Source organism: Lutra lutra, chromosome 3, assembly GCF_902655055.1.
Source record: "Lutra lutra chromosome 3, mLutLut1.2, whole genome shotgun sequence".
Lineage (NCBI taxonomy): Eukaryota > Metazoa > Chordata > Mammalia > Carnivora > Mustelidae > Lutra > Lutra lutra.
Genome location: NC_062280.1, coordinates 96,001,909 through 96,028,983, shown reverse-complemented (window position 1 = coordinate 96,028,983; position 27,075 = coordinate 96,001,909). Strand labels below are relative to the sequence as shown.

The following is a 27,075-nucleotide window of genomic DNA, read 5'->3' as shown; positions in this document are numbered from 1 at the left end:
GGATGACTGCACTCATGGTGCCTCTTATTAATATGGGTGATGTCGGGCTGCCCGTATGAGAAGGAACATGGAATTCTATTTGGATAGAAGTGTGCTGTGCCCACGTAGCATTTTATTCTATCTTTTTCCTTACTTCTCTGAAGGGAAAATGGAGTGGTGACTGGAGCTTGGTTTCTGAGTTGAAGGAATGGGAGACAAGAGATTTGAAAGAGCAGTGTTCATGCTGACATGGTGCTCTGTGCTCAGTGAGTGAGGGTTGGACTTGGAAGCACTGGTGTTCAGGGAGGATGTGGTCCAAGTTTCCCGTACACAGAGTCGCTTGGCTGGTCTGCCTAAATGGACCTGTTCTGCGTTTTGAAGGGCAGCTGAAGGTGGCTTGAAAACCAAGGGCACTGGAGGAATGATCTGGAAGGAACACCTGGGTGGGCCAGTGTAGACAAATCCAGGGAATTCCAGAGCTAACGCTGAACATGTTTCTGAGCCTGGAGTTTGCTTCTCTGTGAGCAGCAGTGAGCTGGGGTGGAAAGCAATCTCTGGGTCTTAGGAGTCACTGTGTCAGCAGGTGTGAGCCTGGCAGGGCAGTCAGATCAGAGAGCTGGGAGACTGTGAGGCCGAGGTGGTGGGCCTTCACTCTTGATGCACAGGCCAGCTTGTTCCAGGGACAGGGCTCTGCTCCCTGGCCAGCCCTCCTGATGCAGATGTGATAGGTAACTTGCTTCCTGTTTGGTTCCCCAGCCCTTGTCTCATCAGGGGGCTTGGTGGGAAGCAGCCCACAGGTAGTGTTATGGATTCTTGCCCAGTGTGCCCCTTGCTTCCTCAGACGAGGCACCACTGGGTTCCTCTGCCTGGTGTCTGTGAATTTAGCCAGCAGAAGCATTTCTTCTAGAGCCACACCCCTGAGAATCCTCCACTTTCCTGTGCTGTGTGGAAGAGGCCAGTTTTCATTTGAAACTGAAATCTCAGCTCCTGCCATTAGGTTTCAAGGCCACGCAGCACCCCATTCTCCTTGAATCTCTAGTTGCACATGGGGCCCGATGTGCAAGACTGAGACCGAACCTCTGCAGCCTGCTGCTGTTGCTGCTGCTGCTGCTGCAGGTTCCTTCCTGAAAAGTGTGCAGCAAACCTTGTTTGTGGGACAGGTGCACCATTCTGCCCAGCACAGGAGGATGCTGGATGTCAGTCACAGGTGGCTAGTGCAGGGAGGAGAGATGTCTGTTTCCCAGGACCTTGACCAGAGGGAGATTTGGACCCTGGGATGCTTCTCTGCTCAGCTTTCTCAGATGAGCACATCAGGCAAGGGGAGGAAGTATGTGTGCTCACCTGTAATCAAGGAAGGTGTCTTGTTTCAGGTTTCATGTGCAAGTGGATTCCTCCTATGCCTCATTTTCCTGATGGTATTCAGGGTGCAGTAGGTGGACCCCCTGTACCTGTTACCCTGGCGTGCAAGAGCTCTGGTTACCCTTTCCCCCAGGGCTCTGGACTAGGAAATCAGAGGGAGTCAATGGTGTAATATCCGTGTAGGCCTCCATTTCTCCCTTGCTGAGATGGACTGGTAACTGTGATAACTGCTCTGGGAATACAAATCAGGAGACAGGGCTGGGTCCTGAAGGGGAGGTGGCAGTGGTGCTTGCTGTTCATGTAGGGGCCAGGTGGGACTTCACTAGGAAGGTGATTCTTGAGTCAAGTTTTAAAGAAGGTGAGTGATATCTCATCAAGAGCCTTCTAAATGGAAGGGAAAGCATATGCAAAGGCCCTTGGGCAAGAGCATACCAGGTATGTCCAGGAGGAGCAAGAAGGCCCTGTGGCCACAGGAGACAGCTTAGGACATGACCTCAGGGAGGTGACAGTAGGATGACAGAAAGCCATTGCAGGCTGTGACCCCATGGGACTCTGTTTCACTTGGCCTACCTGGCTACAGTGTTAAGAATAGATGTCACAGTTTTGGGCGCCTGGGTGGCTCAGCGGGTTAAGCCGCTGCCTTCGGCTCAGGTCATGATCTCAGGGTCCTGGGATCGAGCCCCGCATGGGGCTCTCTGCTCAGCGGAGAACCTGCTTCCTCCTCTCTCTCTGCCTGCCTCTCTGCCTGCTTGTGATCTCTCTCTGTCAAATAAATAAATAAAAATCTTTAAAAGAATAGATGTCACAGTTTTAAGGATGGGCAAGGAAGGTCAATGATGAAGCTTTTCCAGGAACTCAGGCAAGAGATAGCCTCCAGTGTGGACCAGACAGGCTGCCTTGGAAGGAGGGGTTAGTCCTTACCTGGGTACCTATTGAAGATGGAGTTCATAGGATTTGGCAATGGGTTTGGTATTGGGAATGGGAGAAAAGAGAAATTGAGGTAACTCCCAGCCCTTGTTGGTTGTCCTGTGTGAGGCAAAAGAGGATGTTTCTGGGGATCAGAGGTAGTTCATGTTCTACCTGCTGAGGAAGGTGCCTTTCACTGTGGGTCTGCTGATGTTTGTGTCCGAGAGAACTTTGAACTTCTACCCCCTTAGCAACTTTCAAGTACAAGTCTCCCCCACTTTTATCAAACTTCATGGTAAGACACTTGGCTTTGTGGAAAGATCTATGTTATTACCCAGTTCCAGTAGCAGGAAGAATCCTAAAGAGCATTTTCCTCACATGAAAAAAGTAAAAAATTGGGCATTGTGTTCAGCATTTGTTTTGTGGGGAACCACTACAGAGGCAGCATGTACCCCAACCAGCTCCTTTCTGGGCACTGCTATCTGTGTCCAGCCACTGGCTCTTTGAATTGTTTCTGTGAGCATCTGCTGTGCTTTATCTCCTTATTTTGGGCATCTGTAAGGATGTTGTTTGAGGCCTAAGAAGGGCCAAAGACAAGGAAGTCTTTGTGTCTGACCATGCTCACTCATTTTTCTGTAGAAATGAATGGTAATTCATTTTTCAGTTTACACCATTTCTGCAATGAAAGGTTTCCTAGGAACACTGTACTTTCAAATATGGGGGAGTCTGTACCCCATCCTACAAGGTTAGCTTTAGTCTCCATGCTGCACAGAACATTCCATGACTTGTGGATTTTATCACTCAAACATGGCACCTTTGACCTCCTTCTCTACTTTCCCCCCTTCCCTGAATCTGGAAACCACAAATCTGTTCTGGGTATGCATGTGTTCAGTACTTTTTGGATTCCATGTGGAATGTCCCTGAGAGCCTCTGGTGTTTGTCTTTCTGTATCTGAGTTACTTAACATAATGCTCCCAAGGTTGATGTTTCTATGTCTGGTTATTGTGAATAATGCTGCCATGAACATGGGAGTGCATGTCTCTTTTTGAGGGAGTGTTTTTGTGTTCTCCAAAGAAATACTCAGTAGAGCAATTACTGGGTCATGTGATAGTTTTATTAATTTTTTCCTGGAACCTCCACAGCATTTGTCACAGTGGCTGCACCAATTTCCATTCCCACCATCAGTGCACAGGGTCCCCTTGTGTACACACCCCTGACCACACCTGGTGTCTGTCTCTGGGACCATTGCCTTTCCAACAGTTGTGAGGTGATAGCTGATTGTGGTTTTGACTTCTGTTTCCCTGATGACAGTTAGTGATGTTGAACAATTTTCTCTGTGTGTGTTGGTCACCTGTACATCATCTTTGGAAAGTACCTATTCACACATTCTCCCCAGTTTTTATTCGGATTTGAAGGAGTATTTTGTGTATTTTGGATATTAGCCTCTTCTCACACATAGGATTTGCAGACGTTTTTCTCATTGGGTAGGTTGCCTTTCAAGGGTTTGATGGTTTCTTTGGTCATGCAGAAATTTCAGTTTGATGTCATTCCACTTGTTTATTTTTGCTTTTGTTGCCTCTGCTTTTGGTATCTGATGTAAAAGACTCTTTACCAAAACCAATTGCAAGAAACTTACTACCTGTGTTTTCTTCTTGGAGGTTTATGGATTCACTTTTTATGTTCAAATCATTCATCCATTCATAATTTTTATGTGTGGTGTAAGAAAGTGATCCAGTCACATTCTTCTGCATTTAGTGTCCAGTTTTCCCAGTACTGTTCACTGAGTAGACTGTCCTTTTCTCATTGCATATTTTCTGCTGCTGTGTCATAAGTTAAGACCATACATGTGTGGGTTAGTTTCTGAGGTTTCCTTTCTTCTTTCTCCTTCCTTTCTTTCTTTCTTTCTTTCTCTTTCTTTCTTTCTTTCTTTCTTTCTTTCTTTCTTTCTTTCTATCTTCCTTCCTTCCTTCCTTCCCTTCCCTTCCCTTTCCTTTCCTTTCCTTTCCTTTCCTTCTTTCCTTCTCTTTCTTTCTTACAGTTTATTTGTTGGGAAAATATTTTTCCTGTCAGAATATATGTGGTGTGGATTTCCTTGGTGACATCTTCATACTCTTTGGTAAGACTTTTCTCTGACATCTATGTTTTTATAAATGAATAGCTGGCTCTGTAGCTTTCAACAGGTTGAACATTTGGGGAGAACTACTTAAGTAGTATTCTATTCTTCCATCAGATACCAGATTGTGTCTGATTGTCTTCTTTTGTGATGTTCTCAGTTGTGATGATGAATATCTATGTTTCCTTTTCCGTTTATTCAAGTGAATTTAATTTCTCTTAAAAAGGCAGATTCTAAGTCATCCTTATTTTATCATATGTATTTATATAAAACAACATGTTTAAAGAAATACAATTATTGGAAGCAATGGTTGGAATAGGACATAAATATTATTACTTCCCATTCAGAGTTAATAATTCTATCAGAGCTAAGTTTAAATATACCTTTAATATACTAATGAATAAACTTTGCCAAAAGTACTATGAGTATCAGTTTCTGAGCTTTCTATCATGTTCCATTGATCTGTGTGTCTCTTTTTATGCCAGTACCGTAATTTTTTATGACAACGGCTCTGTAATCTAACTTGACATTGGAGTGTGGTGACTCCAGGTCACTTAATCACTTGTTTGCTTTCTTTCTATCAGTGAGGTTATTTATTTATTTATTTTTACCTAGTTTACATTTGTATTCTAAATGTTTTTGTATTTTTGTGGTATTCATTGTAATAGCTCATCTTTCTTTTTTTTTAAAGTTTTTCACATTTTAAAATTTAAATTCAATTAGCCATGGTGTAGTTTTTGATGTAATCGTCAATGATTCATTAGTTGCACGCAACACCCAGGGCTCATCACCACATGTCCCCTCGTTAATACCTATCACCCAACTATCTCGCCCCGCAATGTACCTCTTCTCTAGTTTGTTTCCTATGATTACGAGTCTCTCATGGTTTGTCTCCCTCCCTGATTTCTTCGTATTCAGCTTTCTCTCCCTTCCCCTGTGATCCTCCACACTATTCCTTGTGTTCCACACATGAGTGAAACCATATGATAATTGTCGTTCTCTGCTTGACTGATTTCACTTTGTATAAGCCCCTCCAGTTCCATCCATGTCAATGCAAATGGTGGGTATTCATCCCTTCTGATGACTGAGTACTATTCTATGGTATGTATGTATCAGATCTTCTTCTTCTTCTCTTTCTCCTCCTCCTCCTCCTTCTTCTTTTAAGACTTTATTTACTTATTTGACAGACAGAGATCACAAGTAGTCAGAGAGGCAGGTGGGGGGGGGCGGGTGGTGGAAGCAAGCTCCCTGATGATCAGAGAGCCCGATGTGGGGCTCGATCCCATGACACTGGGATCATGACCTGAGCCAAAGGGAGAGGCTTTAACCCACTAAGCCACCCAGGCACCCTGTATCACATCTTCTTTATCCATTCCTCTGTTGAAGGACAGCTCAGCTCCTTCCACAGTTTGGCTATTGTGGACATTGCTGCTATGAACATTGGGGAGGACGTGCCCCTTATTTTCACTGCATCTGTATCTTTGGGATAAATACCCATTAGTGCAATTGCTGGATCATAGGGCAGCTCTTTTTTTATTTAACTTTTTGAGGAACTTCCATGCTGTTTTCAAGAGTGGCTACACCAGTTTCCATTCCCACCAACAGTGTTAGAGGCTCCTCTTTCTCCACATCCTTGCCAACACTTGTTGCTTCCTCTCTTTTTCATTTTAGCCATTCTAACTGCTGGAAAGTGGTATCTCATTGTGGTTTTGAATTCCCCAATGGCAAGTGATGTGGGGCATTTTTTTCATGGTCTGTTGGCCATTTGTGTATCTTCTTTGGAGAAGTGTTTCTTCCTGTCTTCTGCCCATTTCTTGAGTGGATTCTTTGTTTCTTAGGTGTTGAGTTTGAGAAGTTCTTTGTAGATTTGGATACCAGACCTTTATCTCTCATGCCATTTGGAAATATCTTCTTCTATTCTGTAGGTTGCCTTTTAGTTTTGTTAATTGTTTCCTTTGCTGTGCAGAAGCTTTTTATTTTGATGAAGTCCCAACAGTTCATTTTGCTCTTGTTTCCCTGGGCTTTAGAGACATGTCTTACAAGAAATTGCAGTGTCCAAGGTCCGAGAGGTTGCTGCCTGTGTTCTCCTCTAGGATCTTAATGTGAGACAGGAATCAGTTATCTTTCTTTCCCAATGTGTTTGAGTCCTCTTTCTTTCTTGGTGAGTCTAGCTAAAAGTTTGTCAGTTTTGTTTATCTTTCAAAAAAAGGCAGCTCATATTTTCATTGATTTTTTTTGTCTCCATTGGATTTATTTCCATATTCCTTTTTGTTATTTCCTTATTTGTACTGTTATGGGGCTTTGCTCTTTTTTTTTTTTTTCCTTCCCACTTCTTTCCCATATAAAATTAGGTTGGTTATTAGAGAGCTTTCAGACGGCTTGACAAAGACTGGAATTTCCATGAAATTCCCCCTTGGAACTACTTTTGCTGCATCCCCTAAGTTTTTGTATGTTCTCTTTTTCATTATTCTCAAGGTACTTTTAACATTTCTTTTGACTTCTTTTTTGACCATTGGTTGTTTAGTGGCATGTTGTTAAATCTTCACATAATTCTGACTGTCCTGTTTTCTTCTTGTGACTGATTTCTACTGTCATACTATTGTGGTTGGACAAGATTTGAAACAGAGGGTGAAGGGAGCATTTAGTTTAATGGTTAGCTTCCTGGGTATTTTTTCTGAGGAAAGACCACATGTTCTGTGGAGTGGGAGCAACGTTTTGTGGGACTGGAGCAGGGGGTGAGGTCAACCCTTGTTCAACCGTTGTTAGAATTACCATGAATGCTGTGTACCACTGTTCACACTGTAGCCTTGATGGACTTGTACTTCCTTAGAAACATTTTGTAGGAGGTGCAGGGGTGGCCTTCTCTAACAGAAAGGTGCCATGTGGGTTCATGGCATGGTCTAGCAACCAGGATGTATGGTAAATTGCTGGATCAGAATTCAACTTTCTGTAGGAAGTGACAGAAATGGGGCATGGTGTGCTTCATGACAATAGCTGAGATCCTGAGTGACCCTTGGGTGTTGGTGGTGGGTTGGGCAATGGGGCCTATGAATTTGTCTCATCAGAACCTGTGGAATTCAGGGAAAGCCTCCTGTTGAGTTGTGTGGAGACATATAGACAGCAGTTTTTGGCCAGACATAAGGGTCACACTGGACCACGACCAGAGGGGCAGTGTGTGCTGGGAGCCACTTCTTGGTTTCCATGAAAATCGATCAGGATCTGGTAACTGTGATTACTAGTGGCCACATGGGGAGAGGAGGGCAGTGGCGGTGCACACTTCCTAGGGTTGTGGTCAGGACTATTCTGGAGCTCACTGAAGTGAACCATGCCTGGCACAGAAGACACTGAGTCACTGTAGCTGTGGGCTCAGTGCCTGTGGCACTTTTGTGCCAGCCAGCTCATGCTGCTGCCTCCTACTTTTCATCATCTTCATGGTCATGAGCCTCTGCTCTTCCCTATGGCCCCTGGGTTATTGCCTTCCATCATCTGGCCCTCCTCCCTGGGGTCCTGTGCAATCCAATGCCAGGGTAGCCTTCTCAAGAGACAGCTCTGTCAGTCCCCTGATGGAACACTTCCACGGATCCCCTGTGAGGTGAGGGTGATGCACTGCCCTGGAAGGGGGCTACAGGTCCCCAATCAGGAGAGCCATATCTTCCTTTTTAGCCTGGCGTGCCCTCCTCTCAGTCCTCCTCAGGGAAACTGTCCCCAGTTCCTGAGCTGACAGCCCTGACCTTAAAAACCAATATTGTTTTCTATTTCTCCATGCCTTAGTTCATCCATGCCATGTCTTTCAAACCTGTTAGTGGGTTTTTCAGTAGTCCTGCAGGGCTGTCTGCTCAAAGAGGGGATGACCTCGGAGGGCCAGCCTTCCCTCCCACCTCCATCAACATGTCCCTGAGCCCTGGGGCCATTTGTCCCAATGAGGGTTGAGGGACCCGAGCCAGCCCTCCTGAGCCCTGGCTGTGTCAGCTGTGTAGACTGATGTGTGCCAGGAGCCATGGGCAGCTGGCATGGGCCAGGTGCAGGCAGTTTCTATTTCTCATTCCTTCATCCCTCTCCTTCCCAGAGGTAACTCAGAGCAGCCTCCACATTCCACATCATGAGATCCCTTGACCTGTGCCTCCCGCATTCAGCTGGTGAGCTTGGTGGTTTCCCGTTGCTTCTGTCTCCCATAACTGCACCCATGACAGTTCCTGGATCAGGGAGGGATCATACCCTTGTCTGTACTTGACCCTCTTCCTACCCTGCACTGAGCCCACCCACCTTTGTGTGTTCCATGGATGTGCTTGGAAGCAAGCTTATCCACCGGGAACCTATCAGCCAAATGGATCCAGGTAACAACCAACGATTAGTGATCTAGGACACAGAACAAGACTGCTCTGAAACCTGTCCCACACTCTGTGGGCATCTCATGTTAAAACAGAAACAATAATTGCTTTCTGGATTATGAAGTGGCACCTATCTCTACTTACACTCTCTTGAATGCATAGGTGCTGATTCTGGACAGAAAGGGACCATGGCTCCTGTGGGCTAGGATTAACAGGTAAAATATAAGAATTAAGTGAAATTTGAATTCGAGGTTTAGAGTGAATAAATATTGTCAAGGAAATACTCCCAAGTAGGGCATATGAACATTGTGTACCGAAGCTTTTTCAGAAAGGTTACTGAAAGAAAAATCTTTTTTATTATTTATTTTAATTCCAGTTGAGTTAGCGTACGGTGTTATATTAGTTTCAGGTGTACAATAGCATGAGTCAGTAATTGTATATATTACTCAGTGCTCATCAAGAAAAGTGTACTCTTAGTCCCCTTCATCTGTTTCACTCATCCTTCCATCCACCTCCCCTTTGGTAACCATGAGTTTTTTCTCTATTGTTAAGAATCTGTATTTTGGTTTGTCTCCTTTTTCTCCTTTATTCATGTATGTTCGTTTCTTCAGTTCTACATTAAAGTGACATCATATGGTATTGTCTTTCTCTGACTGACTGATTTCACTTAGGATAATCCTCTTTAGATCCATCCGTGTGGCTGCAAATGCCAAGATTTCATTTTTTTTATTGCTGAGTAATATTCCACTGTGTGTGTGTGTATATGTGTGTGCATATCTCTCATCTCATTTATCACTTTATCAACAGATGCTTGGGTTGCTTCCATATTGTGATCTTGTAAATAATGCTGCAAGAAACATAGGGGTGCATGTATCCTTTTGAGTTATTGTTTTCATATGCTTTGGGTGAATACTCAGTGGTGTGGTTGCTAGATCCTAGGGTAGCTCTATTTTTAACATCTTGAGGACCCTCCATACTGTTTTCCAGAGTGGCTGCACCGGGTTGCTTTTCCACCAACAGTGCACGAGGGTTCCCCTTTTCCACATCCTCCCAACACCTGTTGTTCCTTGTGCTATTCATGGGAGCCATTCTCACAGTATGTGGTAATATCTCGTTATACTTTTGCTTTGCATTTTCCTGATGTTGGGTGATGCTGAACATCTTTTCATGGGTCTGTTGGCCATCTGCATTTCTTCTTTGGAGAAATGTCTGTTCATGTCTTTTGACTACTTTTTAACTGAATTATTTGTTTTTTGAGTATTGAGTTGTATCCATTCTATATGTTTTGGACACTATCCTTTTATTGCAGAGGATATTTGCAAGTATCTTCTCCCTTTCAGTAGGCTGTCTTTATATTACTACTTTTTCAAAGCACTTCTGCTATGCAGAAACTTTGTAATTTGATATTGTCCTAGTAGTTTATTTTTGCTTTTATTTCCTTTGCCTTAGGACACAGTCTAGAAAAATGTTGCTTTAGTCCATGTCAAGAAGTTACTGTCTGTGCCCTCTTGTAAGATTTTTATGGTTTCAGGTTTTCCATTGAGGTCTTGAAACTGTTTTGAGTTTATTTGTATGTATGGTGTAAGGAAGCAGAATAATTTCATTCTTATGTGTATAGCTGTCCAGTTTTTCCAACACTGTTTGTTGTAGAGATTGTCCTTTTACTTTTCAATATTCTTGCCTGCTTTGTAGAAGACTAATTGGCCACACAACTGAGGGTTTATATTTGAGCTTCTATCCTGTTCGCTGGTCCCTGTGTGTATTTTTGTGCCAGTACCATACTGTTAGGATGACTACAGCTTTATAGTATAACTTGAAATCTGGAATTGTGACTCCTCCAGCTTTGTTTTCCTTTCTCAACATTGTATTGGCTGTTCAGTATCTTTGGTGGTTCCATACAAATTTTTAGGAGTGTTTGCTTGAGTTCTTTTTGTTTAACTTAAATTCAATGAGCCAACTTAGAGTACATCATTAGTTTCAGATGTAGTGTTCAATAATAGATTAGGTGTATATAACCCCCCTGTGCTCATTGCATTATGTGCCCTCCTTATTGCCCATCACCTGGTTACCCCATCACCCATCCATCTCCCCTCTAGCAACCCTCAGTTTGTTTCTGTCAAGCAGAGTCTCTTGTGGTTTTTCTCCCTCTTTGATGACTTCCCATTCAGTTTTCCCTCCCTTCCCCTCTGATCCTCTGTGGTGTTTCTTCTGTTTCACATATGAGTGAACCCATGTGCCAGTTGTCTTTCTCTGATAGACTTATTTTGCTCAGCATAATAACCTGATGGTAAGTCTTCATCCTCTCTGATGGCCGAATAATATTACATTGTAGGTATGAACCACATCTTCTTTATCCATTCATCTGTCCGTGGACATCTAGGCTCTTTCCATAGTTGGGCTAGCATGGATTTTGCTGCAGTGAATATTCGGGGGCAGGTGTCATTACTTTTCACTCAATCTGTATTTTGGGGGTAAATACCTAGTAGTGCAATTGCTGGATTGTGAGGTAGCTCTACTTTTATGTTCTTAAAGAAACTTGATAACATTTGGCAGAGTGGCTATACAAGCTTGCATTCCCACCAGCAGTGTAAGAGTGTTCCCCTTTCACCGCATCCTCTCCAACATTTGTTGTTCCCTGCTTTGATAATTTTTATCATGTCAACTGTTGTAAGGTGGTATCTCATTGTGGTTTTGATTTGTATTTCCCTGATGGCTTTTGATGTGGAACACTTTTTTTGTGTGTCTCTTGGTCATTTGTATGCCTTTTTGGTAGAAAGATGTATTCACCTATGTCTTAAGCTAGGATAGGGGTAGTCCCAGGAGCATGGAAGGTGTGATCTGCTTAGGTGTGGAGACCTTCACAGACATCTGAATTGAGGGTTAGAGTTAAGGAGAGTATCAGGCTCAGGCTTTGCATTCAATATGGTATGAAAGTATAAATAAGCAGGGATTGGTTCAACATTTCATTCAGATTTCTCTTGCACTAAATGCTTTCTGGAGTTCTAAAAGGCATGATTCCTTGATTCCTGACTTTGTTGTAGGATGAGCCCTCTGCTTCATTCAGGTGTCCTCATTCCCTGGGGATTTGGAGCCAGGTCTCTGGTCTTTTAAAAAGTCAGTCTAGGGTTAGGGTTAGGGCCTAGGATCATGGCAAGTTCAATCTGCCAGCTGTGTGGCAAGAGTCCCAGATGGCTGAGTTGAGAGTGTTTGTCAGGGTGCATGTCAGGTTCCAGGTTTGTGTCCAGTGGGCCACTGAATGTGGGGGGTGGCCTCAGGTTGGCATGCAGATTTCTCCTGCTCTGAATCATTTACGGAGTTCCAAATGGCATAATTTCCTTCTGGGTGGCAGGTGGAGTCCTCTGGAATTGCTTGGGTGTCCAGAGTCCCTGGGGCTGTGGCATCAGGTCTCTGGGGACAGACGCCTCCAAGCCCAACCTAAGGTCAAGGTTGGGGTCAGGTGTAGGGTCAGAGTTTAGGGTCACGGGTTAGGGTCAGGGGTTAGGTTTAGGGGTTAGGGGTAGGTGTAGGGGTAGGTTTAGGGGTTTGCTAGGGTTAACTTATTTGCCTTTTAATACAAGATGTCCATGACTAAATAAGACATTTTCTTAGAGTATTTTACAGTGAGTAAAGGTTAGCATATAACCCAAATAGTTATGGAGAAGAACCAAATGTTCCAAAGCAACACATAAGACAATATTTCATGACATTTATGTTTTATGGTCAAAATAATTAAAAATCAAGTTGCTCTGTCACAATTCTCCCAGGTGGATTAGATGGCCCTGTCTTTCTGGTCTTGGCTGAAAAGCATCTTCTCAGTGGGCTTCCTTAATGGGCCTCTCTGAATAGGATGGCTCTCTTAGCCCTTAGCCTGCATTCCTTCCTATTGTTGATCCATTGATTATATTCCATGCTCTTTGCAAGCTCCCAAGTAGAACTAGAGCTGTACATTTACACTAAGTAGATACTCCATAAATATTTATTAATTGAATGAGTATGGCTTTCTTTTTAATAAAAAAATCCATGTTTTATCAGTGAATTTTTTACCATTTCAGAATATATTTGGAAAAATCCATTGCTCCATGAATATACATCTGTCAAGACTGTGGCTTTATTATGTCCTTTGTCATGCTTCTCTGAGCTAGCCAGAGTGCTCATGACCCATGTATGAAGCTCAGCTTAAAACCTTAGGGGAGAGTTCTGTGAAGGCACTGGGGGGCTTTTAGGGGGCTTGTCCTGCTGGACCCCACCATGTCATCTGGGGCCAGATATGATGTGAGGACTCCCTCTTTCCCTAGCTTTTTCCATCTTCCTCTACCCTCTGTTAGCATGTGAGTTTCTCACCAACCATATCTTTGCAGACAAACTCTGAGATGGCATATGGCTTGGGACTCCATTGACATCACAAAGTCTCATTAAAACCAGTGTCAGAGGTTTCTGTGGCACTGACATGACCTTTGTTCCCAGAATATGCCCCAAGAAGAGTCCCATGAGAATCTGGGAGTCCAGGAAAGATAAATGAGTGATTGTGTCTCTAGCTAAAGACAATCTGGGGGATTATAATTTCTAAACTTAGGAAATGTTTTTAGATTTATTTATTCATTCAAGACTATGGAATGAGCTCCTAGGAAGTTCTGGGCAGTCTCCAAGATGGAGTCGACCTCAGGAGTTATTTTTTTTCTTTTTTTAAAGATTTTATTTATTATTTATTTGACAGACAGAGATCACAAGTAGGCAGAGAGGCAGGCAGAGAGAGAGGAGGAAGCAGGGTCCCCACTGAGCAGAGAGCCTGACACAGGGCTCAATCCCACCTGGGATCATGACCTGAGCTGAAGGCAGCGGCTTTAACCCACTAAGCCACCCAGGCACCCTACCTCAGGAGTTCTGACTCCCATCCTCCCTACTCCTATTGAGTTCCCCCATTGGACACAATGGCTGTTTCATGGAAATTCCCCAGGGCAACACTGGACCAGCAAGTATCTTCAGAGTGTGCCCCCAGGCCATCTGATGTGGCTGAGGGGCCATGAACAATTCTGAGCCCAAACCAAGGTTTTGGCTATGCCGTCTTATTTGCACAAAAATAGCAGTGCCTGGATCAGGCCTTCACTGTAACAACTGAGCTGGCTTAGTGAGGACCTTGCCCAGGACACTAGCCCATGACACTGTGAGGGTACTTGGAGTCCACAGTTAAGTCATGCAATGCAACAAGTGATTCTACATCAGGATAGATGATGCAAGGTATAGTTTCACAGCAAACATGACAAAAAACATTTAAAGGACAGAATAGTATATAGTTAAACATACTATATACTATGGCAGTGATGGGAAAAGTGAATGATGGAGTCATACAGGGGAATAGGAGTTCCAAGAAGCAGGCTGGAGTTGTCATGGGGTGGGGGTGGGATGTCTTATGGAGGAAGGGACCAGGAGACTTGTCACAGGTTGTAACAGTGCAGCATCAGGCTGTGTGCTCTGCCTCACCCACGACCCCCAGGGGCATTAGGGGCATTCTAGCTCCAGAGGATCTGCAGAAATGCAAATTGGCATGAGCAGTGCCTTCATGGTATGCCTTCTTGGTTCCTGGGTATAGCCCTTTTTCTGCTTCTGGAGGTTGTTGGTTCTCCTTTTGTTTTCCTCTGAGCTGCACTATTTTATGTGGATTCAGTGCTGCTAGTTGACACAAATTTTTCCTGAAAAGAAGTGGAATAGAAGTCATTCTTCTTTCCTAAGTAGACCTGAATATATTCAATAGTAATAGCCTTTTCCCAGGCCCCTGGGCCTTTATCTGCTCACCGATTCTGAGATTTTTGGAAAACATCTTCTATTTTGATAACCCAAAGGTTATCAAAATGTAATGACCACAAAGAGAGGACCTTGTGTCCCCAGGCAGGCCTCCTGTGTGCAGGTGCAGTTGGAGGCCCTGGACATGCCCATTTGGGCAGTGCTGGGCTCACAGTCTCCCTTGAGGGGACAGAAGTAGGAATCTGCTCTGACAGCTCTCCTCAGGACAGCACACCCTGATGGAAATGGGGCCAGTCCCTCATGAGTCCTGGATGTCCTGGTGATTCTTGGACATGGCCTGAATCTCAGCCTCTTCTATTTTTTACAGGTTGAAAGAATTAGTTTGGTTTTTAAAAAAATTCAACAAAGTCACACTTTTCATAAGCTATAAAATGATCTGTAAACCTTGAATGAACAAGATTTGACAGGATGAACGAAGAATTGGCTTTGTAGTGGGGTTTGCACCAATGTTTACTCACTGTTGCCCTCGTGTGGCCACTCTCTAGATAGCATGGGACCCAAAGTGTTTGAACTTAACCAGATTCAAGGGAGAATAAGAGAGAAGAAGGTTGGTCCCTGAATTCCTTAGCTCCTAGAAACCATCCTCTAATTTATGAGCAATATTCTAAATCGAGCATATCTTAGCTAGATATTAGGGTTATGTTCAGTGTCAAGTTGCATACATTAACTATGGACAGCTTTTTGTATATCACTCTTACCTGCCCCAGGTGTTTCTAAAAAATAAAATGGGAGAGGATATAGTCACCAAAGCACTGAGCATATTACCTGTCCCAGGAAATAGGTAACTAAACATAATTATTGTTTCATCTTAGCTGAGGACCAGGAGCTGGTCCTACAGGTACTTGGCAGATAGCATTGGTGGCCAGCTGCCCATCTCCCCCTTGCCCCATCCCCGACACCCACACCCAGCTCAGTACATCCTCTGCTATGCTCAAGGAAAGCAAACAGATGGACCAGGTACAAGTATGACTCCCTCCTGTCAGGCTTGGCTTGCTTTTGACAGGTAGAGTAGTGGGCCAGCTCATATACACATGCCCTGTTCTTTTTGTTCCTTTCTATCTTCCTCCCCCTTCTGTCACCCTGGTCCTGAACCTTTAGCTCCTGTGAGAACTTGAGTTTGCATATTTCTGTTGACATTTTGAAGTGTAGATCTGTGTTGCCTTTGTTCCCTGTCCTTGGGTCAGAGATGAAGGTGAGAAAAGTCATTATACTCTGAAAGCAACAAAAAGAAATATCAAGTGTGCTCTGCTCCTGGCACCTCACACTTGAAAGCAATGGGAAACTACGTACTTCATAGTACAGAGTACATAGGCCTCAGGAATCCCCCTGCATTTCTCTGTAGGCCTTGAGCTTCCCATGAGATGTTTGTCTGTGGTTGAATTCCATGTAGGTATTGTTTGGCTCAGTATGTCCCCATTCCCTGTTGGATATATCTTGTGGGTTATATTCCACGCAGATGATCATCTTGTTCAGGCCAAGACCACGAGCACATTCAGGGTTCTCCTGAGTTCGTGGAGGATCTAGCATGTGTCGGCTTCAGGATGAGTTCAATTCAGCCCTCAGCAATGTTATGGAACACATGTACTACTGTCTGGAGTGCACAAGGGAAGGGTGTGTGTGTGTGTGTGTGTGTGTGTGTGTGTGTGTGTGTGTTTGTGTGTAGGGGGTTGGGATAATAGCTCTGGCCAAGCTGCATCTCCAACTTATCTAGGTTCAAGAAGGTGCAGGGAATCCATGGTGTTTCACCGTCCATCATTTTGCAGATGAAGAATATGCCTTTTGCATGGAGCAAGGCAAGGCTTGTTCCAAGTGTTCTCTAGTTGGTATGGAAGTTGGAGAAAGCAGCACCCTCCATCTGCTAGGAGAGGCGTGAGAGGCTGAGTGCTCTCAAGAAGATGTCTGGCTTTCACAGGGCTCACTGTGAGCCTTCACACAGAACTAACAAGGACAGTTCACGGTTTTGTTCTGAGGTTGGAGTATTGGAAGAATGCAGTGTCCTGTGTAATCCTGGGCAGGGGACAGACCTGCAGTCCACTGTAGGGTTACTTCGTGGGAGAGGTGGTGATCTGCAGCATCTGCTTCATGAAATGTCTGTCCTTTATTGAGTTCTAGGTGTGGTCTCTGTGACTTTGTCCTAATGGCTGGGATTTCCAAGGAGTGCGATTTTTCTGGCTTCACTATAAAAGTTGGTCCACTGGGAGTGGGCAAGTCCTGTTCTGCTGCTGAGAAGCGTGTCTCTGGCGGTCGGAGTGTATATTACAAGCCTAGAGGTCAATGGTGAGGTGGTTACAGTGGTCAGCAGGCTATTGCTATTGGTGATTTTTATAGGTGAATTCCATAGGATGAGACGTTAGATCTTATGGTCAAGGATCCTCATTAAGTGCCCATAAAGAAAACGGGTGCTTTTTCTGAGTTTCATATTTGATATCTTTTTATTACTTTTCATAGCCCTCCTTGTATCTGGTATTCCAATGTGCAGTGCATTACAACATTGCCTGCATTTTACCCGTGTGTTGATGAGGATTTGAGAAAGGAAAATGTTGGCAGTGCTTCCACAAATTGTACACTGGAATAGCCAAATAATAAAATTTTATTTTTGACACAAAGTAGGAAGTATCCTGCTGTGATTCTTAGTTTAAAGCAGGGGATGGGACGCCTGGGTGGCTCAGTTGGTTAAGCAGCTGCCTTTGGCTCGGGTCATGATCCCAGAGTCCTGGGATCGAGTCCCACATCGGGCTCCTTGCTCATCAGGGAGCCTGCTTCTCCCTCTGCCTCTGCCTGCCATTCTGTCTGCCTGTGCTTGCTCTCTCTCCCTCTCTCTCTGACAAATAAATAAATAAAATCTTAAAAAAAAATAAAGCAGGGGAGGGGACCCTCTTTCAGTACTGGTAATAAGTACAATAGGCCTTCTCAGGGAACATTATTAGATTCTATTGGAAACTTGGTCTTTGTTATTGTGGAGGAATCAGGAGTCAGCCGATTACTTATCTCCTGTTTCATTTTCCATGAACATTTCCATTATATTTGGTTTCACACCTCTACCATTGTGAAATCATCCCAAGTTTGGCACCAGCTCACCCTTCTCTGCCACCCCTTCTGGGTGACTGGGAGACTCCAGGGCCAGAATGCTGTCAGTAGGGAGTTACTGGGATCCTACATTCCAAACCAGCTCCTGACACCCAGACAAAATACATTTCAGATTTAAAAACTTCAGATAGAAATTTTGTGTCCATGATGGCAACTGAAGAAAATGTGTCATCTCTGAACCTAACCTTAACCCCTAACTTTAACAGAAACCTAACCTGACCTTAAAGCCCAAACTGGAACCCTGAATCCCAAACCTGAAATTGAACCCGAAGCCTGGACTCTGAACCTGAACCCTGGATCTGGGCCCTGAACCATGAACACAAGCCCTAAACCAGAACTCTGAGTCATTAATGCTGAACCCAAATCCTGTCATGAACCAACACCCCAAGTTTGCCCTTGAACTTTATCCCATAAGCCCTGAGTCTTAAACCCTAAATCATAAACCTAAAGCCCTAGAGTCTAACTCTGTTCTCTTGTTCCTCAGTCTAAATCTTCACCCTCACCCTAAACCCAAACCCTGATCTAGAACTCTGACTGAAACCTGAACCTGAACCCAAATTCAAACGCTTTACCACATTTTGTTTATGCTTTCATCATTGATGGATATTTGCAGTTTCTACCTTTTGGTTCTTGTGAACACTGTTTAGGTTGGGGGCTAGGGTTAGGGTCTTGGATTGGGGTCAGGGCCAGGGTCATATTAGGTGCCACCATTTGGGTCAGGGACTGTTTTCCTTCCAAATTGTTTCCAGTTCATTGTTCCTTAGCTATTTTTGGAGAAGTTGGGGGAATATTGGGCTCCATGCAGCTTGAATTTCCAGAATGAAATGGCTTCAGCTGGACCCTGGGAGAGAACAGGTGCTTCCATGGGAGGGTGAGCTCCCCTGGTCCTGCACTGCCTCCACCGCCTGCAGAAGGCGCAGGACCCCAGCTCCTGCCCTGAGCCTGGCCTATGCAGGCACAGCTGGGACAGGAGCCTGGCCTCAGGACCCACTATGTAGACTTCTGGAGGTCGTGGGACCACTCCCATGCTGATTGGACAAGCTGGGGAGGATGTGGTCCACCTCCACACCCACAGGACCTGCTGTTGAGGATGTGGGGCTGTATCCACACTGATGGCAATCTAGCCCCCTCAGGACTGGCTGTTGGAGAATAAGGTGAGGAGAAGCCACCTGAGCCAGGAGTGGCAAGGGGGTGTGTGGTCCAGGACCGCATGGAGGAAGGGCACACTGTGTAGACACTGGAGCTTCCGTGGTTTTGTGTGTGGTGACATGGCCTCCTGCGGTGCTATGTGCGGGGCTGTGTGGTCTCCCCTTTCTGGGCTCCGGTGCACTTTCAGGGTCCCGTATCTGTGTTTGTGCCCATGTAGATTCGGTTCTTGGGCCTCCTCAGACAGTCTGCAGTCAGGGAGCAGCCACCCGCCTTGGTGCTCGTGCTCCCCCTGCCTCGGCCCTAGAGAGTCCTTCCCGTGTCCACAGCCACTTTCAGGGTTGGTCCGGAGTCTGGAGGTTTGGGAACGACAGCGTGGATTCTGTAGGTGGTATTTTCCCAGTGTTGGTTCTTCACTGAGAACAGAGTGTCTTCCCATCTCCATGTGTCTCCCTCCCTGTCTGTCATCAATGTCTCATGGCTGTCAGAGAACAGGTCTGTCACCTCCTTGGTTCAGGGGACTCGTAGGTATCTTGTTCTTTTGGATACAGTAGTAAATGAGATTGTTCTCTGTAGTTCTCTTTCTGATGGTTCCTGCCAAGCATGTGGAAGTGCAATTGATTTGTGTATATTGATTTTGTTCCTTGCAAGTTTCTTGAATTTATTAGTTCTGTTCACCTTAAACTCAAATGGCCAGTTATTTGATCCCCAAAATGGGTTTATTTGGGAAGAGCAGAGAATGGCAATCTGGGATGAGCAAGCTATGGGCACATCACAGACAAGTGCAAGAAACAAAGGAGAGAAACATTATTTCATGGAGAAGGAGGAAGCAGTTGGGAGGGTTGCTTGGAAGGAACGTCCACTGGATAAAGGCAGGGGTTTGGGGTGATGGAGGATTCTCAATGGCCAAGCTGCAGGGATGGTGGATTTCTTGTAGGAGATGAACCCTCAAGCTTCCTGTGGGGCATGGAATGGATGAGTCTTTCCCATGGGGAATTGTAATGTGGGGTCTGTAATGGGCACTGAGTGGCAGTGCCCCCTTCCAGCCTCCCCTTCTGGCGTCCCCAGTCCACTTTACTGAGGCTTCCCTCCATGCTTTTTCACAGTTCTAACCAAGTTGTGCTGGAGCATTGTGGAGAATTAGAATTCCAAATCCCACTGCTTCTACTGCACCCAAGACTCGGGGCCCCCGATTTAAACCTCCCACCAGTCTCTTGCTAACATGTGGCCTTCTCCAAGGGCGAGTGGCCTCTCCATAGTAGGTGAACTGGATCTGGGGAGGGGGGCTTGGCCTCTGTCCCAAAGTCTGATGTCCTCTCTACTTCTGTGACATGGCATTAATGTGGATGTTTGGAAATGTCATTAACTCTGCAGTGATTTCAAGTCTTCAGTAAGTTGTCACAGCAGCACAAATACACTTTATCTCCACACTCAGTCTCCCCAGCTGTCATTTCTTTTCCATGTTTGCCACTTCACACGGGCTACTTTGGTGCATTTTACCCCATACTGGGACACTGTCCTGTGGAACCACCATGTAACCCCAAGTGAGGAAATCATGACGGTTTCCACATGTGAACCCAGACCACAGGCCCACTTCAGCTGTCACCACCTGCCCGACAGTCTGAAATGTCTTCTCTATTTGGATCCAGTTTTCTTCTTCTGGAACTTCTAGGACTTTCCCTTATTTGTGTAACCTTGATGGATTTAAGGAGCACAGACAGCTCTAGTCTGAGTGGTATTTCTTTTCTTTTCTTTCTTTTTTTCCTGAGTGGTATTTCTGTATGGCTAATGTCACCAGGGCTATTTTCAGTGTCCTTCCATGTTGTGACATGTATCAGTCCTTCATTCACTTTTTCATGGTGACTTAACATGAGAACATTGCCCCTTAAAACATTTCAGTAATTCAATTCCCTGACCTTAGCTGAGTTCCCGCAGTTGTACACCACTCTCCAGAAATTTTTCATTCTCCCCGAGGGAGACCATATGCTTGAAACACCAACTCCCCTTTGCCCTTTCCCCTTGGCTCCTGCAGCCACATACAAAGTTGTGTGTCTGGACACTTCATATAAGTGGGATCATACAGTATCTGTCCTTCCATGACTGGCTGATTTCACTCAGCGTGGTAACTTCAAGCTTCAATCCGTGTTGTAGCCTGTGTCAGAACTCCCTTCATTTTTAAGGCTGAATCATGTTCCATCATGTGTATACCACATTTTGTTTATCCATTCATCTGTCAGTGGACACTTGGGTGGCTTCCACCTTTTGACTGATGTGAGAAATGCTGCTCTGAATAAGGGAACTTCTACTCTCAATTTTTGGGGCATATAGGCTGCAGGAAATTGTTTTTAATATTTTGAGGATCCACCATATTTTTTTCCACAAATGAACCATTTTACTTTATTGCTTCATAGGGCAGAATAAGATTGCCATTTATGGATCTCATTTGTTTATCCTTTTGTTTGTTTGTTATCCTTTTCCTCATTTTGTTCATCCTTTTCCCCATGGATGGACATTTGCATAGTTTCTGGGTTTTGCCTATTGTGAACACTGCTGCTTTGAATATTCCTGTACATTTTTGTTTGTTTGAACCAGTGTTTTCAATTTTGGGGATATATATCTAGGAGTACAATTGTTGAACCATATGGTAATTCTACTTTGACCTATTTGAGTAAATGCCTAACTATTTTATACGTAGACTGCACCATTTTTCACAAGTGAGGATTAAGGGTTTCAGTTTCTCAACATACTTTTTTATTTTTATTTTTCTTGATCAGAGTGATTCTACTTGTGTAAAAGGACATCCAACTGGTTTAAATCTTCATTTCCATAAAGTCTAATGGTGTTTAATATCTATTTATTATGCTATTCACCATTTGTATGATTTCTCTGAAGAAGGTCTAACCAAGTCCTTCATCCACTTTAAAAATGAGGTTGTCAAAGGGGTGGGGGGTGGGAGGTTGGGGGCACCAGGTGGTGGGTATTGTAGAGGGCACGGATTGCATGGAGCACTGGGTGTGGTGCAAAAATAATGAATACTGTTATGCTGAAAAAATAAAAAAATTAAAAAAAAAAGATAAAAAAAAATGAGGTTGTCTTTTTGTTGAGGAGTTGTAAAAGGTCTTTACATATTCTGGACAACAGACTCTTATTAGATAAATAATGTACAGATATTTCCTTCCATTCTGAGGGCTGTCTTTTCACTTTCTGGATAGTATCTTCTGATGTACAAAAATGTTTATTATTTTTTTTTTTTTACATTTCTTTTTTAAAAGTGAGTGAGAGAGAGTGTGTGAGTGGACAGGGGCAGAGGGAAAAGGAAAGAGAATCTTAAGCAGGCCCCAAAATAAGTGTGGAGCCTGGGGTGGGGCTCGATCTCATGACCCTGAGGTCATGATCTGAGCCAAAATGAAGAATCAGACAGTTAACCAACTGAGCCAACCAGGCGCCCAGGACAGATTTTTAATTTTGAAATATTATTTTATCTATTTTTTCTTTCCCTTATGTGTTGGTGTCAGATCTAAAAGCATCGCTACATCCAAGGTTATGAAGATTTATCCCCATTTGTTTCTTTTAGAGTTTATAATTTTACCTCTTACATTTAAGCCTTTAACTTATTTTGAGTTAATGTATATATGGTGTGACATAAGGGTCCAGTTCCATTCCTCTGTACATGGATAACCAATTGTCCAGCACCCTTTGTTGAAAAGACCATTCTGTCCCCCCAGTGTAATGTTGACCACCCTTGTCAAAATTCAGAGGACCATAGATGAAGGGGTTTATTTCTGGGCTCTCAGTTAAATCCCACTGATCTGTATGCATACTTAAAAAAATTTATTTTGTTTATTTAAATTTTTTTAAAAAATTTAACATATAATATATTACTAATTAACATATAATATATTATTTGTTTCAGGGTGTATGCATACTTTTATGACTGTATCACAATGTTTTATTTACTGTTGCTTTGTATTAATATTTGAACTTTGGAAGTATGATCTTTCACCTTTGATTTTCTTTTTCAAGATGGTGTTGGCTATCTTGTGGTCCCTTAAAAGTCCATATGACTGTTAAGATTAGCTTGTGCATTTCTTCCCAAAGGCCTTTGTGAAATTTCTTGGGAACGCATTGAGTTTCCACATTGCATTGTGTACTGTTGCCAGCTTATCAATAGTATGTCTTTTCATCACCATGAAGTATCCTCAGATTTATTTACATTTCCCTTACTTTCAGCAATGTTTTGTAATTTTCAGTGTATAAGACTTAACACCTTGGTTACATCTATTCCTAAGTATTTTGCCAATGTTGATATTCCCTAAAATGGAATTATTTTCTTAAATTCCTTTTTGGATGATTCATTGCTAGTGTATACAAACAAGAGAGATTTTTGTGTATTGATATTTTGTCCTATAAGTTTGAGTAATTAGAGAACTGGTTGTATCATTTGTTTCATGTCTGGCTTGTTCCCCCATTGGTTGGACCTGAACTTGCCCCTGGTGACCTGACTCATGTCTGCTGGGTGTGTGGTCTTGTCCCCTATTTAAATGTAGTGCCCACCTTCCTTGTGTGAGTGATTTACTAACCTGCTAGGTGTAGTACAGGCAGAGGGAAGTAGCCTTAGTGTCTGTGTGAAGAAATCAGTCTCAGGGTGCCTGGGTGGTTCAGTCATTAAGCATCTGGCTTCGGCTCAGGTCATGATCCCAGGGACCTGGGGTCGAACCCTGCCATGTCCTGCTCCCTCCTCAGTGGGGAGCATGCTTCTCCCTCACCCCACTCCCCCTGCTTACATTCCCTCTCTAGCTGTCTCTCTCTCTGTCAAATAAGTAAATAAATAAAACCTAAAAAAAAAAAGTCTCAGAGGGGCTCATCACCCTTGCTGACAGTGGGGGACCTGCTGTCACCATAGGTAGTCCCCTCAAAGAGACAAGACTTCCAACTTCTTGGGCCCGGGGAGATGTTGAGACCTGGACCTGGAAGCTTACACTCCTGGATTCATGGTTGGGGCCTAAGCAAGCCCCCTCTTCTTCCAGTGGTCCTCTTTCCCCTTCCCTGCCCATGAGCTGGACCTGATTCCTGATCTGGGGAAGGTCGAGGGTGACTGCTCCTAGGAATAGTAGTGGTTGACTGATGGACCTTGTCAGCAAGAGGCCCAGTAGCCTTCAAGGGAGGACCCTATAGGGGGTGGGGACAGCTCTATGGGGGCTAATGATAGCTCACTCAAAGCAAAGTGGGGCAGGAGGCCAGCCCTGCTGATTCCCATCTGTAGGCCATAGAAAATAGGGCTGTGCCCAAAGGTGCTCCACTCCTGGCAGGTGGGGACAGGACTTGCAGAGGGTTGGCCAGGTGAGGGCACCTGCAGAGTTTGCCTGGGAGTGTTCCTGGCTCCAGCATGTTGACCGTGGTGTTTGTTTTCCACCTCTGAAGCCTCAGGCTCCCCTTCATATGATAGGGTGCTAATGGCCCCCATTTCTGGGAGCAGAAGCTAGGGTGGCCCCACAAGCAGACTTGCTTGGGACAGGCTGGGAGAGTGGCTATTGCTTAAAGCAGTCCAGGGCCTTCCCCCTTGAAGAAGGTGTACACATCCATGGCCCCCAGCTCTGGGATCCTGTTGCCATCCTCTGACGTCACCCTTCTCCCACCTTGTCCCTTGTTCCTGTAGATAGGTTGTCTTCCTGGAGCTGTTTCTGTAGAGGACAGAGAAGCCCATCATGGTGGGACACAGGATCATCTACTAGTCATCACCAACCAGTGGGCTGCCGGGCCCATGTGCCCACCTGGGAGAGAGCTGGAGGGTGGTGGTCCTTGAGGTCCCCAGCACCTGCACTGGCAGGATATGTGTATGGAGTGCATGGTGATGGTCAGCCGCTTCTGTGAACAGTCCTTCCTCTGTGAGGTGGATGACCTGGTGTGTGTGGATGTGGACATAAAGTTCTGCGATCAAGTGGGCATGGAGATCCTGTCTCCCTTCTTTGGCATCCTGCACCCTAGTTTCTACTGGGTGGCCCATGAAGACCTCAGCTACCAGCACCAGCCACAGTCCCAGGTCCACATCCCTAGGGACAAGGGCAATGTTTACTACATGGGGACTTTTTTGGGGGGTTTGGTTGTGAAGGTTCACTGATTGGCCTTGGCCTGTCACCAGGTGATGGGGGTTAACCTACACAATGGGACCACAGTTGTGTAGCACTTAAACAAAAGCCACTTGAACAGATACCTGCTAGACCACAAGCCCACCAAGGTGTTATCCCCAGAGGACCTGTGGGACCCATGGCTGCTGGGCTGCCCTCCTCCCCCTTCATGAAGAAGCTGAGATTCATGGCTATGCCCAAGAATCACCAGGATAACCAGGACTCATGAGGGGCTGTCCCAGGAGGACCTGTGGTACCCATGGCTTCTGGGCTGTCCCCTGGAGGACCTGTGGGACCCATAGTGGCTGGGCTGCCCTCCCCCACCCCTTCACGAGGAGGCTGAGATTTGGGTCATGCCCAAGAAGCAGCAGAACATCTGGGACTCATGAGGGCTGTCCCAGGAGGACCTGTGGGACCTGCAGCTCCTGGGCTGACCCTGGAGGACCTGTGGGACCCACAGTGTCTGGGTTACCCCCCCCCCACCCATGAAGAGGCTGAGATTCAGGCCATGTCCAAGAATCACCAGGACATTCAGGATTCAAGAGGGACTGGCCCCATTTCCATCAGGGTGTGCTGTCCTGAGGAGAGCTGTCAGAGAAGATTCCTACTTCTGTCCCCTCAAGGGAGACTGTGAGCCCAGCACTGCCCAAATGGGCATGTCCAGGGCCTCCAACTGCACCTGCACACAGGAGGCCTGCCTGGGGACACAAGGTCCTCTCTTTGTGGTCATTACATATTGATAACTTTTGGGTCATTTGCAGCTGTGAACAGCTCCAGTTTTATGTTGGATGTTTTTCTGTGTTAATGCTGAGCAACCATCTTTAAAAAGAATACTCAAGGGAAAAAGTTTTCTTCCTGGTTCTAGACAGACATTGCCTGGTGGGACTGGAAGTGGCCCTGCAACAGCTGTGGAGCCAGGATGGCCTCTGGTTGGGTCTTCCCTCCCAGTCACTGCACCTTGCCATGGCCATGAGGCTTCAAGGTCAAGGGTGCACTGAGCCACCTCTCAGACCTCCAGTCCCCTGACTGCCAGAGGCCATGGTTGTGGCCACTAGCTCAGCCTCCATGGAGCACAGAGCCCTTTGGGTTGCTGGTTTCTGCTTTGGTTTTATTTTTTATTTTTTTAATTTAATTTAATTTTTAAAATTTAAATTCATTAGCCAACATATGGTACATCAGTAGATTTTAAATGTAGTGTTCTGTGATTCATTAGTTGCCTGTAACACCCAGTGCTCATCACAACATGTGTCCTCCTTAATACCTGTCACCCAGCTACCCCATCCCGCCACCCCCCTCCCTTCTGTAACCCTCAGTTTAGTTCAGTTCAGTTAGAGTCCAGCATCTTTCATCATTTATCTCCCTCTCTGATTTCTTCCCATTCAGTTTTCCCTCCCTTCCCCTGTGGTCCTCCACTCTATTCCTTATGTTCCATGTATGAGTGAAACCATATGGTAATTGTTTTTCTCTGCTTGACTTATTTCATTCAGCATAATCCCCTCCAGTTCCATTCATGTCATTCATGTCATTGCAATGCATTGCATTGCATTCATGTCAATGCAAATGGTGGCTATTCATCCTTTCTGTTGGCTGAGTAATATTCCATTGTATATATGGACCACATCTTCTTTATCCATTCCTCAGTTGAAGGACATCTAGGCTCCTTCCACAATTTGGCTATTGTGGACATTGCTGCTATGAACATTGGGGTGCAAGTGGCCATTTTTTTCGCTACATCTATATAATTGGGGTAAATATGCAGGAGTGCAATTGCTGGGTTGTAGGGCAGCTCTATTTTCAACTTCTTGAGGAACCTCCTCAGTGTTTTCCAGGGTGGCTTCACCTGGTTGGATTCCCACAAACAGTGTAAAAGGGTTCCCCTCTCTCCACATCCTCACCAACACCTGTCATTTCCTGACTTGTTCACTTTGGCCATTCTGACTGGTGTAAGTTCGTATCTCATTATGGATTTGATTTGTGTTTCCTTAATGTTGAGGGATGTTGAGCACTTTTTTATGTGTCTATTGGCCATTTGAATTCTTCTTTGGAGAAATGTCTGTTCATGTCTTTAGCCTATTTCTTGATTGGATTATTTGTTCTGTGGGTGTTGAGTTTGGTAAGTTCTTTCTAGAGTTTGGATACTAGCCTTTTATCTGATATGTCACTTGAAAATATCCTCTCTTGTTCTGTTTGTTGTCTTTTGGTTTTGTTGACTATTTCCTTTGCTATGCAAAAG

General features: G+C 44.8%; 1 pseudogene; it reads left to right on the top strand.

Moving 5' to 3' along the window:
• Window positions 1–1,034: 1,034 nt before the first annotated feature.
• Window positions 1,035–25,071, top strand: LOC125095583 (histo-blood group ABO system transferase 2-like; annotated as a pseudogene).
• The last annotated feature ends 2,004 nt before the right edge of the window (window positions 25,072–27,075 follow it).